At 37.7% G+C, this 23,866-nt stretch overlaps 1 protein-coding gene across 6 annotated transcripts in view; it reads right to left on the bottom strand.

Moving 5' to 3' along the window:
• Positions 1–23,866, bottom strand: part of CCDC146 (coiled-coil domain containing 146) — a 113,790-nt gene that overhangs the window by 45,304 nt on the left and 44,620 nt on the right. The window lies entirely within an intron of this gene.

Raw genomic sequence — 23,866 nt, forward strand, 5'->3', positions numbered from 1 at the left:
TGCTGGTACTGGTGGCTCAGAGGCTGTGGAAAAGCCCAAGGCTGTGACCACGCAGGAGTTACCTCAAGGGGAGCTTCCAAACTATCAGATAGGCCAATTCCCTGAGCTCTAAAAGTGGTCCCCAAGCCACACGCAGACTCAGAGGAAAGGATGAAAATGTCACTGGCTCAGGAAGCTTAAACACTATCTCTGACCAATCGGTGGCTGACCACTAAGCTATGTTGACACAGGGGCAATCACCAGGAAGCCAAACTTAAAAGTAAAAACAAGGAAGGGATATCTAAGCAGAGACGTCAGAGGCTGAACCCTATGGGGGAAATACACTTCACAGACTTAGTGCAGCCAAGTCACTAAACATATACACTTATGAGCAACCATAACAAAACAAAACAGCAACACAAAAAGGCGGGGGAGGGTCCAGAATTGCTGCAACATATCATCTAAAAGGTCCTATTTTCAAAAGCATGAGCCATGTGAAGAAATAGAGGGGAAAAGGCAGAAACTGCCTCAGGGGTGCAGATGTTGGATCTAATAAAGACTTCACGCAACTATTATAAATACGTTCAAAGCATGAAAGGAAACCATATTTAAAGAATTAAAAGAGTATGACGACAATTCATCAAATAGAGAGTATCAATGAGGTACTGATCTAGGAGGATAAAAACTAACGCATCAAAATGATGTTCTTTGGAGGGTAAGAATGTATGGCTTTCATGCTTTTTATTTTTGCTTATCTGTATTTTCTAACTTCCCCTGACACATAGTTAATGCTTTCAACAATGAAAGGTGATTGAAATAAGCTTGAAAACTATTGGGCTTGAAAACAGGAAGGATTCACAGCAGAATTTCAGACTGGAGAGTATATGATCAGGTCCTAGTGGCAGGGACAGCCAGATCCTAGCTCAGACTTAGTGAAAACTCAGCTATATTTTCCCCAGGTTGAGTTTCCTCTCAAATAGCAATAGTTTGAAGGTTGCTGAGAGGTGGGCCAAGGATGCATGTTGGCAAGTTTTATGACCACAGGAAAAGCTGGAGGATGGAGATGTTTCCTTTCCTATTGGCTGTTTTCATCGCTCCACTGCCTTAGGTGTCTAAGAAACTGAAGAAAGCCTGACAGGGCAAGCATCTGATATGCCTTTGTAGTTTCTACACAAAATTGGAAAAGATTAAGTTATAGATGTTCAGAAAGAGGACTGATAAGCTGTTTTTTATATGGTTTACTCCAGTGGTTGGCAAACTCATTAGTCAACAGAGCCAAATATCAACAGTACAATGATTGAAATTTATTTTGAGAGCCAAATTTTTTAAACTTAAACTATATAGGTAGGTACATTGTTATGAACTTAATGAGGGTACTCCTAAGGCTTAGGAAGAGCCACACTCAAGGGGCCAAAGAGCCGCATGTGGCTCGCGAGCCGCAGTTTGCCGACCACTGGTTTACTCCACTAAAAAACAAAAAAGAAAGACCAAACTGTGAAGAATGGATTTTGCCCTCCTTAAAAATAAAAATCATAATCTAGAAGTTAATATTCATAAAAATTTGACATTTCCATAAAATTGTAAATTGTCTTTTTCAGCAGATCAAGATCTGGTTAGAAATTTCAGACTCAATTCTAGTAGATGAATAGCTTCACGCATAAACATAACCTGGAAAAAATAGTTGCATTTTCACACTGCATAATACATATGGATACCAAGTTTGTCATGTTTTAAAAATGCAGAATCTAAGAAATAGAGCACAAAGACAATCTTAAATTGTCAACTAGTATTTGCAACGAAAGGTTAGATATAATGTCACAAGTTCATAAATATGATTTCACAATAGATACTTGTCTTACTGAATTGCCTTGTTGGTAATTGAGAGTGGAAGGAAACATTTACTCTAGAGCTAAAAGTTTAACAAGAGTTCATGATTCATAGATGAAATGTAACAACATGGAAAAAATTTCGAAAATTGAAATTCTAGGACATTCCAAGGAAAGTAATAGCTCAGTAAGAGCCAATACCAAGTGAACTTATCTGGAAGGGGGTCAGCATAAGGAAACAATTAGGTGTTTGTGTGAGTGTCTGCAGGGAAACCAAGGTGGCCACCATTATTAACCTACTCTACTCTTGTGGCCTCCTTTGACATTACCTACTAGTTTGGTCTCATTTCGAGAAACAGTTGCCATGCTTTGGGAGGTAGCATAAACTTGAAATCCTTATCATGCATCTCCCTCCCCCTGTCCCTTTCACTGATGGAAATAATACAACATAGCCATTTGAAGTAGATGCCAAATACAACCGGACTCTCAACAATAATTCATCACTCCTTTTGTTTGACTTTTTCCCTTAACAGTTATATGAAGCTTTCCTATATACCTAACTCGTTCACCTGACAAATTAAGGCCGCCCAGACTCATTCCCCACATCAACAGATCCACTTATCTATACCCACATCCACCCTTTACTTCTTTCACCAAATCTCAAAAACAAAGTCTTCCTGTCCTTGTGGTGAAGACCAACTCACCCACCTATGATCTCAAAGATATACTCCTCTACCTCTTCCTAGACATTATTAACTCATCAGCTATACCTTCTCTTCTTTGCAACCTCTACTTCTGCCCCTTTGCTGGCTCAGCATATAGTAGTCAGGTATATCACTGGTGGATTTGGTTTGAATTCCAGCTCTGCTACTTTTTAACTTTGTAACTGGGAGTAATAGTGAATCAATATGTGCCTTAGTTTCTTCCATTGTAAAAATAGCCCCATTTCATTAGACTGTAGTGAAGACTAAATGACTGAGTATATGAAAAGTATTTAGTATAGTATCTGGTACACAAGAAAGGGACTAGTTAAGCAATGTCATTTATTTTATAATTACTATCATTAACATTATCCTCAACCTATAAATTTGCTCAAGTTTTCCTCATTAAAAAAAAGAAAAGACAAAATCTATCTTGAATGCTAGTCACCCCTTTCTCTCTTTCACTTTCATTTAAGTTTTTCTCAGAAAGAGTAGTCTCTTCTCTTTATCTCCATAGTGACCAGACTACCAGTACATCACCAAATTGGTAAACTGACCAATGACTTCCTCATATCTCTGGCTGATTTTGACATTTTTTTTCTTCATCACATTTGTTTATGTTATGACTTGATGAGGTTTTCTTCAGCTTTAGATTTGCTCAAAGTTTTGTATTTGTGGGTTTATAGTTTTCATCACATTTGGGAAATTTTCTTGTGTTATTTCTTTAAATATTTTTTCTGTCTCCCTCTCCTCTCCTTCTGTGATTCTGATTGCTCATATGTTTGGCTGCATGATGTTCACAGAACACTGATGTTCTGTTCATTTTTATCTTCTACTCTTTTTTCTTTGTTTCATTTTGAATAGTTTCTATAGTTATATCATAAAGCCCACTAATCTCTTTTTCTTTAGTATCTGATCTGCTGTTAATCCCATCCAGTAAATTTTTTGTTTCATCTACTTTACTTTTCATCTTTAGAAATTTGATCTGGGTCTTTTTATAACTTCCACTTCTCTCACTATGCTCATGCTTTCCTCCACCCTTTTTCCAACATTCAAAATATGTGTAATAGCTTGTATACTAATTCCATTTGTGCATACTCTATTAATTGCCTTTTCTCCTCATTATATGTCATATGTTTCTGCTTCTTTGCATGCCTAGTAATTTTTGATTGACTGCCAGACATTGTGAATTTTACATTGTTGGGAGACAAAAAATTTTGGGCATTCCCTTAAATATTTTTAGGTTCAATGAGTCTCAGTTAAAATACTGTTAACTTAAACTGTTGGAAATGGTTTGGTTCTTTTCATAACTTGCTTTTAACTCATCCACCAGTGCTCTCAAATATAAACTCTTCTTTTAAATATATTATCTGTTGTCTAGGGCTAATTTGGCCCCACTACTGAGTCAATACCCTTCTATTCAGAGTCCATGTATTAAGAGGTCTTTCTATTCTGGTTGGTGGGAACATGAACTATTCTTGGCCCTGTGGATTGTCCCACACCTCCTTTATGGGAGTTCTTTTGCCAGCCTCAGCAGTATCCAGAAAGTGTGCACTGATCAGTACTCTTCTGCAGATCTCTGGAATTTATTGGGGTGACCTTGGTCAATAAAATTATATAGATTTCAGGTGTACAATTCTACAATCTATCATCTGTATATTGTATTGTGTGTTCACCACCCCAAGTCAAGACTCCTTCCATTATCATTTATCCCCCCTTTACCCTCTTCTACCTCTGTATCCTACTGTCTGTATCTATGAGGTTATTTTTTGCTTAATCACCTTTTTCAGCCAGCCCCACAACCCTCTCCCCTCTGACAGCTGTCATTTTGTTCTCTGTATCTATACGTCTGTTTCTTTTGTTAGTTTGTTTATTATATTTCACATATAAGTGAAATCATATGGTATGTGTCTTTCTGTGAATGGTTTATTTCACTTAGCATAATACTCCCCAGGTCCATCCAGGCTATTGCAAAGGTAAGATTTCCTTTTTTTTTTTATACAGATGAGTAGTATTCCATTGTGTAAATGTACCATTGCTTTTTTATCCATTCATCTACTGATGAGCACTTGAGCTGCTTCCCAATCTTGGCTATTGTAAATAACACTGCAATGAACATAGGGGTGCACATATTCTTTCAATTTGGTGTTTCAGGATTCTTAGGATATATTCCCAGAAGTGGAATTGCTGGGTCATAAGGAAGTTCCATTTTTAATTTTTTGAGGAAACTCCATACTGCTTTCCACAGTGGCTGCACCAACCTGCATTCCCACCAACAGTGCCTGAGGGTTCCCGTTTCTCCACATCCTCACCAGCATTTGTTGTTGATTTATTGATGAGAGCCATTCTGACAGGTGTGAAGTGATATCTCATTGCGGTTTAATTTGCATTTCTCTGATGAATAGTGACGCTGAGCATCTTTTCATATGTCTCATGGCCATCTTAAACTGTTTTTTATTTAAACTTAAATAAAAGCCAGTGATCTAGTTGGGAGAAGTCTTATTTACTCATTCACTTCCATTCTAATTTACCTGTCTGAGAAGGCAATGGAAAAGGAGGAATAGTGAAAAGTAACGGCCTAAACATCGACTTGAAAGAGCAGAGAATCTGCCACACAAAACTGGCTCCTCACCCACAGCTTCTCCTCTCCCTTCTGTGTGGTTGGCAGAGATCCGGGGCTGTTGTCTCACAGCTGCCTGTTCCTCCTTTGGTGGCCCACCACAGGAATGTGACCAGGAGGTCGCAAGTGACAACAGGGCCTCCCAAGAGGGGGGGTATCAGATGTAATGGACATTGTGGATGAGTAATGCAGGTGCTTAGCTCTATGTAAAACTTCGAAGTTAAGTCAATAATTTTAAGATAACATGTACAGCCAACTAGGCAAAAAGCATGTCTAAGCACATATATGCTAATGAGTGGTATTGCTTTAAAAATTCATATTTGTCCCAGTAAAAGTGCAATTGCTTGAAACTTTAACAATTATTAACCCCGTTTAACATTATTTTCCCCCTACTTCCAAAGATCCTGGGAGGGGTGGGTGGGGGGGGGGGGGTAAGAGATCAACCGAAGGACTTGTATGCATGCAAGAAGCATAACCAATGGACACAAGACACTGGGGGGGCAGGGGGGGCCAGGGGATTGTCAAGGGCGGGGAAGAAAAAAAAGGACACATATGTAATACCCTGTGTAATACTTTAAGGAATAAAAAAAATAAAATAAAAAGATCCTGGGGAGTGTTGGTAGCTGTAAGCCTGGAAGGCAGTGAACAAGCCAGATGGAAACCCAGTTGCCTCTTCAAGAACTTCAAAGGGTGAACCTCACCAGACCAAAGCCACGAGGGCTGTTGAAATAAGCGTCAGGAGATGATCAGAGTCAGGAAACAGAGCCAGGTTAAAACCAGTGATTCACTAAAGTCACAAGACAGGAACCAGAAGAATAGGGGTGGGGGCAGGATTCCCAGAAAAATTGTGCTGCCGGTTGACTCTGTCAGTCCTTCACATGCAGAAGTCCCACCCCTAGGGCACCTTTAAAGTGCTGGAGAGGGTTCAGGCAGTGAGAAACCTGAATGGAGCTGGGACCCTTAGAGACCAGAGCATCTCCCGCACAAGGATTACTAACGTCTGAAGATGTCCACAGCTGGCAAATTGTGTACCTCACTGTCCTGCCCTGACCCTGTCATACGGGTCTGTCTCTGGCTGACCCCAGAGAGCAGAGGGCTGGATTCCTGGGACAGGCTGCTTTCTATGTGCTGAGTATGTGTGAGTCCCCACCTTTCAGACCTCCTCCTGTGTGCTGAGGGAACCGGCCCTCTTATCCGGCTGTCAGCCAGTGTCTCCCAACTCTAAGCTCTGAGGTTTCAGGAAAGGGACATAGCTACTACCCACAACAAAGAACCTTGGGGCCTCTGGTGCCCACCTTCCTGTTTTGAGGATGCTTCTGCCCACAATACTATTTCCAGTATTCATGAGTAACTGTTTATTTAGCATAGAAGCGTCCGGGAAGCTATGCTGCCCAGCAGTGTGGTGCGGCAGCACTACCCTCCACTTCCCCTTGTAGCAGGCAGATCGTGATGGACAATGAAGCCTTTTACTGCGAATCACAGAAGTGTTCTTTAAAAAAGAACAAAAACTCAAAGCTTCAGCTTGGACTTCCCCACTGATACCATAAAATGGAAACTGGGGAGCAGCTTATGGGGATGTGTGAGTTCCATTCTTGCTAATTTGCTGGTAAGGGTTTTTTTTTTAAAATCCTGGCAGCATATTTAGACAAGCCGTTTAATTTTTATTAAGTTTATTTCTAAGTAGTTTATTCTTTTTTATTCTATTATAAATTAATTTTTTTGGGCAATTTCATTCTTGGATTGTTTATTGCTAGTGCGTAGAAGCCATTCCATTTTGTTAACTAAAATTATTAACCATGAAAATAAAGGCGAATCCTCATAATCCTGGCATATACCTTTCTTCAGATGTTTCCGTTAGGGCAGAATATCTTTGACTCTCTTGTTCACTTGATGTATCCTAAGTATCTAGAAGACTGCATGACATTAAGGTACTCCAAATATATAACGAATGAGGAATATGTCACCCATTCCTCAATTGTGTTGAAATCATGCTCACACATCTGTCCTCCATATAAGAAGCTCTCTGAAGGCAGGGCTCATTCTAGTGTCCCAAGAAGCTTTCCTAGTACATGGCATACAGCAGGTGCTTAGCACATGTCTGAAGAATCTATCAATGTCTAGCAAAGTGGGGTGTGGCATGAAGGGTTGAGCATATCACAGAAGGCAATCTCAAAGTATGGCTTTCCATTTCCTCATGCACATGTGAATTGGGCCAAAATGATCATTAAGGACATTGCTGCAACAATATAAAGAATATAAAGAAATCAGTCTAGAAGGAACACCTGCAACCTGAAGGGTGTGTGTGTGTGTGTGTGTGCGCACAAGTGCACACATATGTGAACTTAGGAGGACATAAACCTGACGCTGATTGTGGGAGATTTGTGAATTGGTTTGTTGTATGTGGAATACATGTTCCCTATACAGGTTGGAATGGACTATAAAAAGCCTCTGAATGGAAAACGTATCAAACATTTTCTCTTGAGAGCTTGCCACCCCGGGAAGGTACTTAACATGACCTACTTCCAAGGACACTTAACTCAGCCTATAGTTACACAACATAAACAGCTACTAAAGGTGGGTGGGCCAAATTTAAGATTCAGAGATTCAAATCCATTAATAAATCAGAAAATCCAATACCTATATATTTGAATTCTAACAAAAACTCTTCAAAGGGCAAGATAATAGAATTTTTAAATAACTAAATGTGTATTATAAAGTGTTACATTTAAACCTAAAATTAGATCCTAAGAATCTTTTAGTTTATGAACTAATATGAACCAATTACTCACCTTATAAATTTCTTGATTATCATAATGAATGGTAACAGATGGAGGGCTATTACCCATGGCAATTATATAACAGCTTATTCTGGAATTTCCTCAGAAAAGGGTGGAATATTCAGAAATTAACAATTTTCCAAGAAATCTGGTTTTTATGATATTTAGAGACGTAGTTCTTTAGCTTGTCTTAGTTTTTGAGAAAGCGGAGAAAACTATATAATATCGACTAAGTATAATTTTAACTTTTTTTTCACTTGATACCAACGTTGATACTCAAGCCAAGTTAAAATAAAAATTTTAAAAGGCTTAAAAATAGATTCTAACAAACATTTAACCAAACACAGCTGTTTCTGGTTCACTAAGTTAACTATTACAAAATATTTTAATGTGCTTTCTGGCAAACATAAATAAATAGCCTAATTTCATGGAAACGCCACATTTCCAGTTATTCATAATAGGTTGTAACAGTTTACGGATATGTAACTATTTCTACAGATTTCTATATCAGAAAAAGGAGGAAAGATACTACCTACAGCTCTTAAAATATCTAAGATAGACTTTAATCCATGCTATAAGAGTGTATTTCATGCCAGAGACTATAAACTAGCAGCCATTCTGCAGATATTTTTAGTATGCACAATTAAAAATTGGTGTATTTGCCATAAAAAAATCTGACTTGTCAGCCTCTCTTGAAAAAAATTATTAGATTTGATAACACTGGATTCACATTCTAACTTTACAGCAATTAATTGGCATTTAGCTGAGACTGACTTTAGAGGTACTTTAAAAGGGCTGCCTCTTTTCAAAGGAGCATCGTCTACCCCACCCATTCAGTGTAAATGCCATGAACTAACATAACACCTAGGCTGTTTCTCTCATTTATGTTATTTTTTTAAAAAATATATTTTTATTGATTTTTTACAGAGAGGAAGGGAGAGAAATAGAGAGTCAGAAACATCGATGAGAGAGAAACATCGATCAGCTGCCTCCTGCACAGCTCCCACTGGGGATGTGCCCGCTACCCAAGTACATGCCCTTGACCGGAATCGAACCCGGGACCCTTCAGTCCGCAGGCTGACGCTCTATCCACTGAGCCAAACCGGTTTTGGCATCATTTATGTTATTTTTATGGACCTTGTAGGCATTTGAGATTGGGACCATGATATATAACGTGTATATTTAAAGGTAGAAAATATTCAATTGATTGAGAGAATGGCTCCACTTAGAAAATTCTTGCACAGACGTTTGGAATGTCATATTCTTCAGTGTTGTATCTGTCCCTTGCCTATTTCTGTACCTTCCTTCGCATAAGGGTGTATGACTGCACCCTTAATGTTTTAAAGTTTCTGAGATTTTCTTACTGTTTTTACACTTTAGCTTCTGATAATTTTATGAAAAGACCAAATAATTTTATGAAAAGATCAAGAGTCTGATACTTTTTTGATTAACTGAAATATTTAAAAGTTATTTAAATTGCAATATTTTGTTACTTGGGTATTCAAATGTATTTTCAATTAAAAAAAACCCACCATGAAACAAAATGTAACCTGAAAAGACTATGAAGACACTGAAAAAAATGTGTCAGTCAGCTAAATTTTGTTGGGGCTTAAAAACAGGAAACATTCCGTTAACATAAAGAACTTTTTCTTTCCTGGGAACTAATGTTCCCTTTGGCTCTGTACTTTATGAGCTCTCACAAAAAAAGCAAATTTGTAATTTGTAAGGGAAGTGCAGATAAATTCTGAATAACTTACCCCAGCAGTTATCATTTTAGTAGTGGTTTGAGCTAAACAGGAAGTGAACATCCAGTAATATAGTCCAATAAGTAAATCATTTCCAGGCAAATCAATCACTAGCACACTAGAGATTCTAAGAGGGGCGTTGTCGATATAAAAATAACTTATTCAAAAATAGCATAATTTATGACTTCTGGTAAGATGGAAGACTGGAAGTTTTATTAAAGTGGGGACCATGTCCATCTTTCCCATTATTACATTGCCAAAGTCTAGCCCATGTGCCACTCCTAAGTACTTGTTGAGTAAGTGAAAGGAAGAGTACATGAGAGTGTTGAGCAAATAAGTCATTCAATAAATATTTACTAAATAATTCATGAAATAAAGTTGTTCAATACACATTTATCAAACAGATACATGAAAAGTACAAATTAATAATTCTTCTCTTATATCTTATTGAAAGTAACGATTAACGTTTATTTATTCATTGAGTGATTGATATTTATTATGTTAAGTACTTTTGGATGTTGTTATTTAGTTCTCAAAATAACCCTATGAAATAAGCATTACAATACAAAATTTAAAACAAAACAAAAAACTGTTGAGTAACTTGAGCAAGGTCACAAAGCTGGGGAGAGGCTTTGTAGGAATTTGACTATAATCCTATTCTGTTTCTCATTTTTCCCCCAATATTTATTCCCAATATTTCTGTTTTTAAAAATTCTTTATTGTTTAAAGTCTTACATATAGTATTACATATGTCCCCTTTTTCCTCCACTGACCTCTCCCTGGACACCCCACCACCTCCCCGGGCACATGCCCTCACACCCCTGTGTCCATTGGTTATGCTTTGATGCATGCATACAAGTCCTTTGGTTGATCTCTTAACACCCCCCAAATCCCCAGCCTTGCCTCTGAAGTTTGACGGTCTGCTCAATGCTTCTCTGTCTCTGGATCTGTTTTTCTTCATCAGATTATGTTGTTCATTATGAGTGAGATCATGTGATACTTATCCTTCTCTGACTGGCTTATTTTGCTTAGCATCATGCTCTCCAGGTCCAGCCATGCTGTTGCGAATGGCAAGAGTTCTTTCTTTTTTACAGCAGCATAGTATTCCATTGTGTAGATGTACCACTGTTTTCTAATCCACTCATCTGCTGCTGGGTACTTAGGTTATTTCCAAATCTTAGCTATTGTAAATTGTGCTGCTACGAACATAGAGGTGCAGATGTCCTTTCTGATGGGTGTTTCTGGTTTCTTGGGATATATTGCTAGAAGTGGGATCACTGGGTCAAATGGGAGTTCCATTTTTAATTTTTTGAGGAAACTCCATACTGTTTTCCATAGTGGTTGCACCAGTCTGCATTCCCACTAGCAGTGTACGAGGGTTCCTTTTTCTCTGCATCCTCTCCAGCACTTGTCATTTGTTGATTTGTTGATGATAGCCATTCTGACAGGTATGATATAGTATCTCATTGTTGTTTTGATTTGCATCTCTCAGATGATTAGTGACTTTGAGCATGTTTTCATATGTCTCTTGGCCTTCTGTATGTCCACTTTCAAAAAGTGTCTATTTAAGTCCTTTGCCCATTTTTTAATTGGATTGTTTATCTTCCTTTTGTTAAGATGTATGAGTTCATAATAAAAAGAAATAAACATCTCACTTTTGGAGAATAGTATCAATTAAACATTTTGAAAACTGGTATATCAAGGGAATAAATCAAGTATTTGTCATGACTCTCTTGCACGAATTCTACCTCAGGGTAGCCAAATAATTGGTGAAAGGAAGTTTCTCTTTTTAGGAGAATTCTAATTAATAAATGAAGAAGAAATGATAATATTACAAAATTATCATTTTTCAATCCCTAATGAATGGATCCAGACAAGGATCATCAATGGCTGGTGACCTCAACAAAAGGGAGAAAACCAGTATTATGTGCCTCCAAATGAAACTATATGGCACTATTTAGAAAGTGGTCTTGCCTCTCACTCTACCATATTTAGAAAGTGGTCTTGCCTCCCACTCTACCATATACACACATATTTCAATGTGACTCAGATTAAGCCTTTATAAAAGTAAAGGACGAATATTGTATGATTTCACTCATCCAAGGTACCTAGAATAATCAAATCCATAGAGACAAAAAGTAGAGCAGTGGTTACCAGGAGATGGGACATGGGAAATTCATGTTTAATGGCTGCAGACTTTAATTACAGGCTGATAATAGAGTACTGGAGATAAATTGCATTGATGGTTGCATAGCAATGTGAATGTACTTAATGCCACTGAACTGTTTACTTAAAAATGGTTAAAATGGCAACCTTATTGATATTTAACAACAATAAAAAAGTAGTAGGATTACAGTTATCATATGCATTTCTAATCTTTTTTTAACAATGAGCAGGAATTTTATTTGTATTAGAAAATATTTTTTTTTTCAGAGAAAATATTTCAGAGAAAAGTCATAGACTTTCCAGAATGCAGCTCCGGGCAAGGTAGGGCACAGGATTTTTTTTTAAAATTATTATTCTAAGAATTTATACTCTAAGCCAGACAGCTCATATAAGCATAAATATCAAAAGGCAAATAAAAGAAATTTAGAGACATATTAGCATGTATTGGAGAAATTGTCTGAATCATTTTCATGTACAGCGAGGTATGTGAATAGTATGAGGGAACTCCCAATTATTTTGAAAGACCTGAAGAAATTGTATTGATTTCTAAAATCCCAGGCACATTGTGCTAGAAAAGTTTTAATGTGTGTAAACTGTACTTTTGTGCCATGTTTTCTATAGTCAGTGACAAATTAAGAGTACCATAGAGGTCAGTCTAGAATCGATGGGCTGGAACTTTGGAATCTGAGCAAACTTGGTCAGGCTTGGACAGGTCTTCTAGGCTTTCCTCAGATCTGTTTACTCAGCTGTAAAATGAAGGGACTGGTCTCGATAACATGGAACGTCATTTCCTGAGGTTTTATGCCACCATGAAGGATAAGCTTGAAATCACTATTTAGCATTAAAATTGTTTTAGTAAACTCTAAATTCTCTTTGTTCCAAATATGTTATATTAATTACTGGAATATATATCTAGTATAGTCAACTTCCAACTGACAATGTTATTTTGCTACATGTTGTAGTACTGGTGTTTTAAAATATGAGAAACTAAAAAATATTTACAACAAATTGTTAAGAAAGCAAATAGTTACACAGCAAAACTCCTTCAAACTTTTGGAAATTGGGCATGTTGGCTAAAAACTCACACTGTTTAGAAAGTTAAGCTGTTAGGAACTTGTATGTCCTAAAAAGGTATTTCACTTTATTGATGGGCAATATAAGAATGTAATCTGAAATATGACTGGCCATTGTCAAAATGATGGAGAAGGCGTTTATCTTTGATGCCCTAATAATGTACTCTAACTTTATTCTTTCCATGTCCACTCTGGGACACAAAAATCCTATAAAATTAGCTTTACGCATGGACTTAATGTCTTCGTTAAATAGGGGCTGGTGGTGCAGTTCCTACCATGATTCAATGTCTCTCCCTCCTTTTCCCCCAAGTCTCTTTTCTCTGTTTCTTTGTCATCTTTACCCCACCACTTTCATCTCTCTGGGCTCCCTTTCATTCCTCTACACTATATTCCTGTCTTCTGTGTTTGGGTGGGAATTTAGAAAGATTAGAGAAGATGGGCCACATAGTAAGCAACAGATGTTGGCTATTTGTGGAGAGGTGAGGAAGAGCAACTTAAATGTGGCCTAGATTCTCCAAGTCAGGCCAGACTCCTCCTCTCGTGCCATAGAAAAGAGAAAGTAAATTCCCCAGATCCATATGCTTTTAAGTTGCTAAAAAGCAACTTCTTCTTCCTTCCTCACTGCTTCACACTGCAGAGCAAAGATATAAAAAGGAGGGGGAAACGGGGTAACAGCAACTGTTAAAAAAAAGTTTTCATATAGATGCAGAGAACATTTTGACAATTGCCAGATGGGAGAGGGGTTTGGGGGATAGGCGAAAAAGGTGATGGGATTCAGAAGTACAAATTAGTAGTTACAGAATAGTCAGGGAGATATAAAGCAGAGCATGGGGAATATAGTCAATAGTACTGTAATAAATATATATGGTATCAGATGGGTACCAGATTTACTGGAGTGATCACTTTGTAAGTTATATAAATGTCTAATCACACAGTTATACACCTGAAACTAATATATTATTACTAGAGGCCCAGTGCACAAAAATTCATGCACTCAGGGGTCCCTCAGCCTGGCCTGCGCCCTCTTGCAGTTCAGGAGCCCTTGGGGGATGTCCTCCTGCCAGGTTAGGCCCACCTCCTGGGGGATCAGGCCTAAGCTGGCAGTCAGATATCCTTCTGGCAGCCTGCAAACCCTTGGGGGATATCCAACTGTCAGGTTAGGCCCACTCCCCACCACCGCCACTGCACTGGCCAGCCATGAGCTGGATTCTGGCTGAGCAGCGCTCCCCCTGTGGAAGCACACTGACCACCAGGGGGCAGCTCCTGCATTGAGTACCTGCCCCCTGGTGGTCAGTGCACGTCATAGTGACCGGTCGTTCCCGGTCGTTCCGCTGTTAGGGTCAATTTGCGTACTATCCTTTTATTATATAGGATATGTCAAATGTTATTTAAAAATAAAAAAGGGTAAAAATAATATATTGTTGATTTTTTGTTTTGGTTTGGTTTTTGTTAATCCTCACCCAAGGGTATTTTTTCCATTGAGAGAGAATGGAAAGGAGGGAAAGAGGGTGGGGGAGAGGAGAGAGCGAGAGAGATAGAAGCATCAATGTAAGAGAGACACATCGATTGGTTGTCTCCTGCAGGCACCCAGACTGAGGCTGGGGAGTGAACCTGCAACCCAGGTACATACCCTTGACCAGGAATCAAACCCATGACCCTTCATTACACAGGCCAATGCTCTAAACACTGAACGACATCTGCCAGGGCTATTTTTGGTTTATTAACATGGAACTCATAACCAACAGAACTATAACTCATGCCTGAAGGAAAAGGAAGCTTATCTAATATGTGTTTTCTCCATAAGGCACATTACAACCTTCTTGTACTTATCAACACTAGGCAGCACTTTATTGCTAAGCTCAGGAGCCATTTTAAACAGTAAAATCACCAACAAAAAGCACAAAAATGAAAAAATGTAATACTTAGACCACAACAAGGATACTGCTTTACAGTATGAGAGCTAAAATAAGACAGCAGAGTGTTGCCTTTTTTGAGCTTAGCTGGAAATATGCACTGGGCTACCCAATTTTCAACCACCCTACACATGTCTACAAATTATCTCAAAAGCCCACAAGTATTATCTTGGGATTGCAAACAAATTTTAATGAGTAGATGAATTGATAAATACAGAAGTCATAAATAATGAGGATCAACTCTATATTATTACAAAATCCATAGCTTTGAATTCTTTAATATATAAATATGAATTTATATTTTATATAACATATTACATTTATATACATTTTATGTTATATAATATGTATATGCTGTAATGATATACATATAAATTATATAGCTTAAGAATTTATTTTAATATTTCACTTCATAAGAATAGTGTGCATCTTAAATTTTTATGGAAAAGTAAAAAATATTCAACTAACTCCATGCTAATTGAATAATTTTATGCCGAATGCATGTCTTTTAAATGCCTGTCCTTGCTCTCTTTGAAACACATTTTTTAAAGACTTGAGTTTATCTTATGAAATATATATGTCAGCATGTGAACTCTCAATAAACGTTAATTTAAAGGTGATTTCCATTGTGTTGGTAACTAAAGAAAATTTATGAAAGGGGTAAATGTTAGTGTTAATAGCAAACATTGAAATACACTGATAGGTCATCATCCAGGTTCTTTTAAGGAAATCTTTCTACATGATTTAAGTATAGCATTCTAAAGAATAATATTATTTTGTTTATTTATTTTTCTGCTTTTAGTTTGATAATATCTATGATTTGAGTAATTTCCTGTTCTTTTCAGTGAAAACTTCAGGGCAGAAGAAACCACTTCATGATCATTATCAACAGATGTTAAGTTGCTTGGTCCTTATTTTAAAGTATTTATGATTATTTATCACAGCTTTCCTGGGCTTATGTATTTAACACAAAATTATTTTTGATCATGTTTATAGGTACAAATGGCATGGCAGGTGTTTTTAATTACAAGTGACACAAAGTTTAGCTTCAACAATTGCTGCTGCAGAAAAAGATGACAAAATAGACACACAAGCTGCATAGTTACATATGAACATAAATTTAAAATACATTTCCATTCATTACTGTGATCATCTCAAAAAGAGCCTTAGGATGGTAGTCATGGAACCCATGTTTTCCATGAGGAATCTTCCACTATCTTGCCATTTAACTAGGCCTTCGTTTTCTCATCTATTATATGAGAAGGTCAGATTAGAGGTCTTTAAGATCCTTTTCAGGTGTTCATGACTCTAAATATTATTAATTAGAAGCCATATAATAGCAAAGCAAATCATTAAAATGTAAACGTAAGTATATAGACTGTCCTTTAATTAATTAATTCCAAGGGAAGATTATAAAGATCTACCTCGTTTTAGGTATTCATTCATTCAGTGAATACTTATTTTGCATTTATTGAACCATGCTCTGTACCTACCCCTGGGAATCGCAAGGGTGAAAAAACAGACATATCCCTCACTTAGTGGAGGGTTAAGTTGCAGAGCAACATGTTTCAAGCCAGATCCAGCCGTGGGCAGAGGCAATGTCTTTGGCCTTAGAGGGGGTTCAGTATGCACACCAAGGCCTTTTCTGAACCCCTCCTTCCCTCCCAGTTTGCCATGGCATTAGCCTCTCCTTTTGCTAACTCTGAAATGGCAACTTTTAGAGGTTTTTTGTGTGTGTATTTTTTTTCCAACTTAGACCACAGAAGTCGTCTATAAACCACCACTGCTGTGTTGGATATATGCTGCCTAGGCAGAGATGAAAGCTTCCTGTTTCTCTCCTTTATTAGTTTTATTTCTTAGCCTCTTAACCCACCTTTCTAACTACCATCACTCCAAAATCTCCCACTTACAAAGCAAAAAAAGGAAGTGTTTATAATGAAAGGAACTCTTTAAAATAAATCTTATTTCATAAAAATGACATGTGTAACTTCCCTCGATCTAAAATTTAATGAGTGTAGGGTTTATCAATTCAATAGATTCTACAGAATGCACAGAATAAAGATATAACTGTAACACTGAAAATTTTAGAATACATGAGGTAAATACAGGGTGGGCAAAAGTTTACAGTTGTTTGTATGGAAAACAATACAGTAATTAATAAATAATACAATTAATATTCTCTGCTTCGCATATCACAACCATAAACCTACTTTGCTCCACCTTGTATATGAAAACTTTATTTAACAGTTGCTATTATCCCCATTTCCCCCTCCTTTTTATATCTTTGCTTCTGCAGTGTGAAGCAGTGAGGGTAAGGAGGAAGAAGAAGTTGCTTTTTAGCAACTTAAAAGCATATGAATCTGGGGAATTTAAAGGGTGTCCCAAAATTCACGCAAGAAGTAATTTTGATATAAAACACAGGTTTATAATTAAAAAATGTAAATTATGATTCATAAAGTATACAGTATAGGGTTATGTATGGAATAGCATATCGGGTAAATGGCCTCCACAGCTTTGCTGGCACATATGCACTCTTTTGTTGAAATTTTCCATGACCATTTTGCATAAATGTGGCTGAATTTCGTTGATACAGCACTCAATTTCCTCCTTCAAGGAGTGGGTGGTTGTGAGCTTGTTGGCATAAACCTTAGACTTCAAAAAACCCCAAAGAAAACAGTCCAACAGCGTTAAATCGCATGATCTGGGCGGCCAATTCTGATCACCAAAACGGGAAATTACATGACCAGGAAATGACTCATGCAGTAATTGAATTGTTTCTCTGGCTGTATGGCATGTGGCACCGTCTTGTTGAAACCACATGTCGTCCACATCCATATCTTGCAATTTAGGCACAAAAAACTGGATTATCATGTCGAGTTAGCGAGCACTTTACAGAACAAATGGCGTAAAATTCAAATCTTGCGTGAATTTTGGGACATCCTTTATGAGTCTGTTTCTGTACTGCTTGTTTTTTGTTTTTAGATTCCACATATAAGTGAAATCATCTGGCATTTGTCTTTCTCTGTCTCACTTATTTCACTTAGCATAATACCTTCTAGGTCCATTCATGTTGTTTCAGATGGCAAGATTTCATTCTTTTTATGGCTGAATCATACTCTATTGCAGTGATGGCGAACCTATGACACGCATGTCAGAGGTGACACGCGAACTCATTTTTTTGGTTGATTTTTCTTTGTTAAGTGGCATTTAAATATATAAAATAAATATCAAAAATATAAGTCTTTGTTTTACTATGGTTGCAAATATCAAAAAATTTCTATATGTGACATGGCACCAGAGTTAAGTTAGGGTTTTTCAAAATGCTGACATGCCGAGCTCAAAAGGTTCACCATCACTGCTCTATTGCATATATGCATCATTTCTTTATCCATTTATCTATTGGTGGGCACTTAGGTTACTTCCATACCTTGGCTATTGTAAATAATGCTGCAATGAACATAGGGGTGCCTATTTCTTTTCAATTTAGTGTTTTGGGTTTCTTTGAATAAATACCCAGAAGTGGAATTTTTGGGTCCTTCTTTGTCTCTTGTTATAGCCTTTGTTTTAAAGTCTATTTTGTCAGTCATAAGCATTGCTATCTCAGCTTTGTTTCCATTTTCATGAAATATCATTTTCCTTCCCTTTACTGTCTGTGTCTTTCCATCAGAAGTGAGTCTCTTGTAAACAGAATATATAAGGGTCTTTTTTATTTTATTTTAAATCCATTCAGTCACTCTGTATTGGAGCATCTAATACATTTGCATTTAAAGTAATTGTTGATAGATATGTACTTACTGCCACTTTTCAACATTTTTTTCTTATTATTAAAGAAGATTCTTTAATGTTTCTTATAATACTGATTTGGTGGTGATGAACTCCTTTAGTTTTTTCTTGTCTGAGAAGCTCTTTATATGTCCTTCAATTCTAAATAATAGCTTTGCTGGGTAAAGTAATCTTGATTGTAGGCCCTTGCTTTTCATCTCTTTGAATATTTCATTCAATCCCTTCTAGCCTGCAAAGTTACTTTTGAGAAATCCACTGACAGTCTTATGGAAGCTCTCTTGTAGGTAACTTAACTGCTTTTTCCTTGATTCTCTTAAGATTCTCTCTTTGTCTTTAACCTTTGGCATTTTAATTATGATGTGTCTTTGGGTTCATCTTGTTTGGGACTCTCTGAACTTCCTGGACTTGTATGTCTATTTCCTTTACCAAGTTAGGGATGTTTTCTGTCATTATTTCTTCAAATAGGTTTTCAATTTCTTCCTCTTTCTTCTCCTTTTTGGCATTCCCATGATACAAATACTGGTACTCTTGACATTGTCCCAGAAGCTCCTTATACTATCCTCCTTTTTTAAAATTCTTTTTTTCTTTTTCCTGTTCTAATTGGGTGTTTTCTGCTTCCTTATCTTTTAAATTGCTGACTTGATTATCTGCTTCTTCTTCTCAACTGTTGACTTCCTGTAATGTATTATTCATTTCATTTTTTAAAATATATTTTATTGACTTTTTACAGAGAGGAAGGGAGAGAGATAGAGAGTTAGAAACATCAATGAGAGAGGAACATTGATCAGCTGCCTCCTGCACACTTTCTACTGGGGATGTGCCGGCAACCAAGGTACATGCCCTTGACCGGAATTGAACCTGGAACCTTTCAGTCTACAAGCCGACGCTCTATCTACTGAGCCAAACCAGTCAGGGCTGTATTATTCATTTTAATTAGTGTATTCCTTATTTCTGACTGGTTCTTTTTACAGTTTCCATATCCTTTTTTTATGCTGTTGAAGTTCTGACTAAATTCCTTGAGCTTCCGTATAACCATTGTTTTGAACTTTGTATTTGGTAGTTTGCTTGCCTCCATTTCATTTAGTTTTTGTTTGTTTGTTTTTTTCTGAGATTTCTTGTGTTCTTTCATTTGGGACATCATTTTGGTTGCTTCCCTGTGTTTGTTTCCTTATGAGTAGGTGTCCTGTAGGGCCTAGTGACACAACTTCCCCAGTTCCCCAAGCGGAGTGCCCTAGGTATGGTCCCTGTGTGGGCTGTGTGAACTGTCCTTTTTAGCCTTGACTTTGTTGGCATGTCACTGGGAGGGATTGGCCCCCAGATACCAATTGGCTGCAAGGACCAACTGAGACTACAGCAGAGGAGCTGCTGTGCAGGGACTGACCCTGTGGAACAGGACTTGCTTCAGTGGGGCTTTGGTTCCCACTGAGTCCGCTCCTTGAGAATGTCACTGGTGAAGGTGGTTGGGTAGTAATTGGGCGTGGTCTGGTGGTCTGAAGCTGTCCAGGGAGGTGCAAAGTCAGACACTGCCTGTGTCCTGCCTGGGCCACCTGGCATGAACTGATCTGCATAAGGCTGCTACTTGTGTTGGGCTTGGAGGTTCCCACAGTGAGGCCAAGCTGTGAACCAATGCTGGCTGCTGCTAGTGCCAGGCCTGAAGCCACTTAACAAGTGGTACAAGGTACATAGAGGTCAGATGCTGCTTGTTTGAGAAATTTTAGGAAAGTCTGAAGCATAAGCCAAGAGAGGCCATTTGTATGGAAAAGCCACTGGAAATGGCTTGGGTGGGCTTGGTGAGGTACTGGTAAGACAAGTCAAAGAAACTGACAACTATTCCAGTTTTAACTAAAATTAAGCAATTTTTAATCTATGTGTTGTATTTTTGTTTAAAGTTCAGCATTTTGTTTAAGATTATTTTCATGAAACTTATAATGAACAACAATTAAGATGTCTAAGGAATATTAAAGTAAACAATTAAACTTTACTTTTGGAATCTCATCCAAAAACAGTAAATACAGATCCTCCTTTGAATATACTTTGTATAAGAAAAAAAATTAAAGAAATCTGAATATGCTGTGAATGTGAATATAGACGGGTGAAAGTAATTTTATCATCAGGCTTATAGAAACAAATCTTGTTACTTTGAAATTCCACCATCTATTCGTGTTAAATGACTTATCAGGAGTCAGGGGATATTGCACATAAGAAAATGCAGAAAGTTTTCTGCAAGAGGAAGGAGGCAAAGGTCAAGGACAGAGGGTAAGAATTCTATACTCCCCAACCTACTGCTCCTTTCTACTCTCATTGCCATGACATTACTTCAACCAGAGTCATATTTCACAATTCTCCCTCAACTCTCACTCCTCTTCTTCCATTTCTCATCACTTATCAGATCCTATGGCTTCTATCAGTCTTTATAATAATGTCTGTAATTCCTTTACCACTCCTCCTGCCACTACATTGGTTCACCTGCCACTACACTACCACTTCTCACTATTTCCTGCTGGCTTCTAGCAGAAGATTCATTTCTTAAAAAATTGTCCTAGGAAATAAAAGGTTTCTATTGTTAAGTAATGTTTAAAAAATGCAGCATACATCATTTCCTCTTGGCCATCCATATACACATTAGCGTAAGACTGGTATTTTTCAGAGGTGCTTGTCCTGGAACTCCGTTTTCATATAACATTCATCCGCATGTGGTCACTCATGTTCGACAAACACACGTTAGGAAACAATGGTTTGGCGTATTTCAATGGCCTCTAGACAGCTCTCTTTGCCTAATCTTTCCCTTTTCCAATGCATCTAGTATTTCACTGATGAATTAATTTCTCTGAAGTGCCTAACTGATTATATTATTCCTTTGCTCAGAAACCTTCAGTGGTTCCCCACTGATCTAAGCGGTGATTAAGCACCAGGCTCTCCATAACATGCTACCAATATGCCTGGCTATGTGGCGTAGGAGAAAAGACATGAACTTTGGAATCAGACCCAGGTTCAAGCTCCAACTCTGTATCTTAAATACCGTAAGATCAGGGGCAAGTCATTGATTGCTTTGAGGTTTTTGTTTTGTTTTTCTCATCTGCAAGTACTTGTAGAGAGGGGAGGGTATAGTGAGACTGTTTGTGTGAAAGCTTCTTGCACTAATTATAGCACAGCACTGCCTGGCCACACAGGTTATAAATCACTAGGCAGACTGAGCCTTTCATTTGGTAGTCACTTAGTGTCTGCCTGGAGTAAGTGATTTTATAAATTGAGAGCCCAGAGGATCATCTATCAGTGTCAACAAAAACTGATTAATAAAGCAGTTCTCTGCCTTTACTTGGGAATTATTTATGGGTCCTGAGGGAACAGGAGCCAGTTCCACAGCATATTCAACCTTTTCAGGTGAGATTGTGCCATTTGCCCTTGGTTAAGTGGGGGTGTGCAGGGCCCAAGAATTAGCAGTAGTGCTAGGAAAGCAAATCCTGGATTCAAGCACATGAAACAAAGCCCATTACAAGAGCCAGAAAGCTGCTCTTTTGTTAGATTTAGAAATGTTTAAAAGTGTTTCTGATTTCCTTGATTGTCCCACAAGAAACTACAAGATCCTCAATACACCTTCCTAAGAAGGGAAAGGAATTTTTGTATGATTTGTTCTCTAGTAGGCTAAGTGCCTGTGTAGTCTTGCATGTAGATGGTGCTCAGTTACTATGATGTCTGGATGGATGGATAAACGAATGAATGAACAAATGGAAGAGCCCATGGCTTACATCTTCTATATGTTCTAGCATAGGTCCAAGTACACAGAAGATCCTTAATAAGTTCTTGACTGGCTAACTATATGGATTTATATATACCCTAGTCAGTCAAGGGCATTTAATAATGTACCTTAAACTAAACATTATTCCAATATATTTCTACTTTATACAATATTATTACATAATATCTTATTCTTTCTTTTAAAATATTACTTTGTTTTTATGCTTCTACTTTATAAAATACTAGAAGCCTGATGCACAAATTCATGCAAGGTGGGGCCGGCCGGCCTGCCCTGATCAGGGTCAAACAGGCCAGGCTGGCCAGGGGGAGGGGCTGCGGGGCAGTTGGCCGGCTGACCCCACCCCTGGTCGAACTCCTGGTTGAACTCCTGGTTGAGGGGACAATTTGCATATTAGCCTTTTATTATATAGACTTTTTATATCATCTATATTATAATCATTCTCTTTCTTTTAAAATTTATCTAATCATTCATTTATGTCTCCCCTCACAACAGGGGAGTGTCACAGCTTGAAAGTGGGTAAGGAAAGAGAAATAAAATTAGGAGACTGAATAGATATTTTTAATCAGAAAGTTTAAGAATTGTATAAAACTGATTTGAACATATTGAATAAAATGAAGAGAAAACAACTTAATTTTTTAAAAGACTGGAAGAGGATGGAGGAAAAATGAGGCATAGGGTGTGTAGAACATGTTTGACAAATTTATTTGGAAAGAATGTTACTTTTATACACACTTTTTTTTTTCCCTGAAGCACTCCACTCAAAGGTTTTTATAACTCTCATTCCTGTACGAGGGAAAAATAGCCAAATTCCTCCTTCACAGTTACAAGACCTAAGGCTCAGTAAAGTTAATAATCTATATATCCGATAAGAGGTAGATCCAGGGGTGGGATCCAGGCCTCCTAAGTATTCAGGAGTAAATACAGCTGTGGAATGTAAAGTGAGCCTGACACAATTAGAGAACATGAAGAGGGTAGTTTGGCTGGAATGAAGAGGGTACAGAGGAAAGTCAATTCAAGAAATAAATATGAGATAGATTACAGAGTACCTTAAGTAATATAATAAAGAATTTGGATTTTTATCCACATCAGTCATTTTGAAATTATTTTTAAAGCAATGAAAGGCTTTGTTTTAAATAAGAAATCTTGTGTGAGATGCCAATATGCAAAACAAATTAAAAGGAGGTGGTTTCTCCAATTGAACCTGTTCCTCCTTCTTGCCCTTGGCCTCTGAGGAGAAAAGTTTGAAAAATATGAAACAGAAGTCTGAAAAGTCTTGAGTGCTGACGTGTTACACCAAGAGGCATAGAGAGCAGGTGAATGGGGCCCACGATAGAGGCAGGATTCACAGAGCGGGGCTGCCAGTGCGAAAGGCAGGCAAAGATGCTTGGGGTCAGAAGAATCCCAGCAGAGGCAGGCACAGTTCAAAGACTTACACTTGGGCAGCTCTGGGAGATGACAACACAACCTCACAGATGGGAAGGGGCAAAGGAGGAGGCTGCTGGTTTTGTTGAAAGACAATGATGTAC

Source organism: Myotis yumanensis, unplaced genomic scaffold, assembly GCF_028538775.1.
Source record: "Myotis yumanensis isolate MYYU_CA2020_CCGP unplaced genomic scaffold, mMyoYum1.0.hap1 SCAF_9, whole genome shotgun sequence".
Classification (NCBI taxonomy): domain Eukaryota; kingdom Metazoa; phylum Chordata; class Mammalia; order Chiroptera; family Vespertilionidae; genus Myotis; species Myotis yumanensis.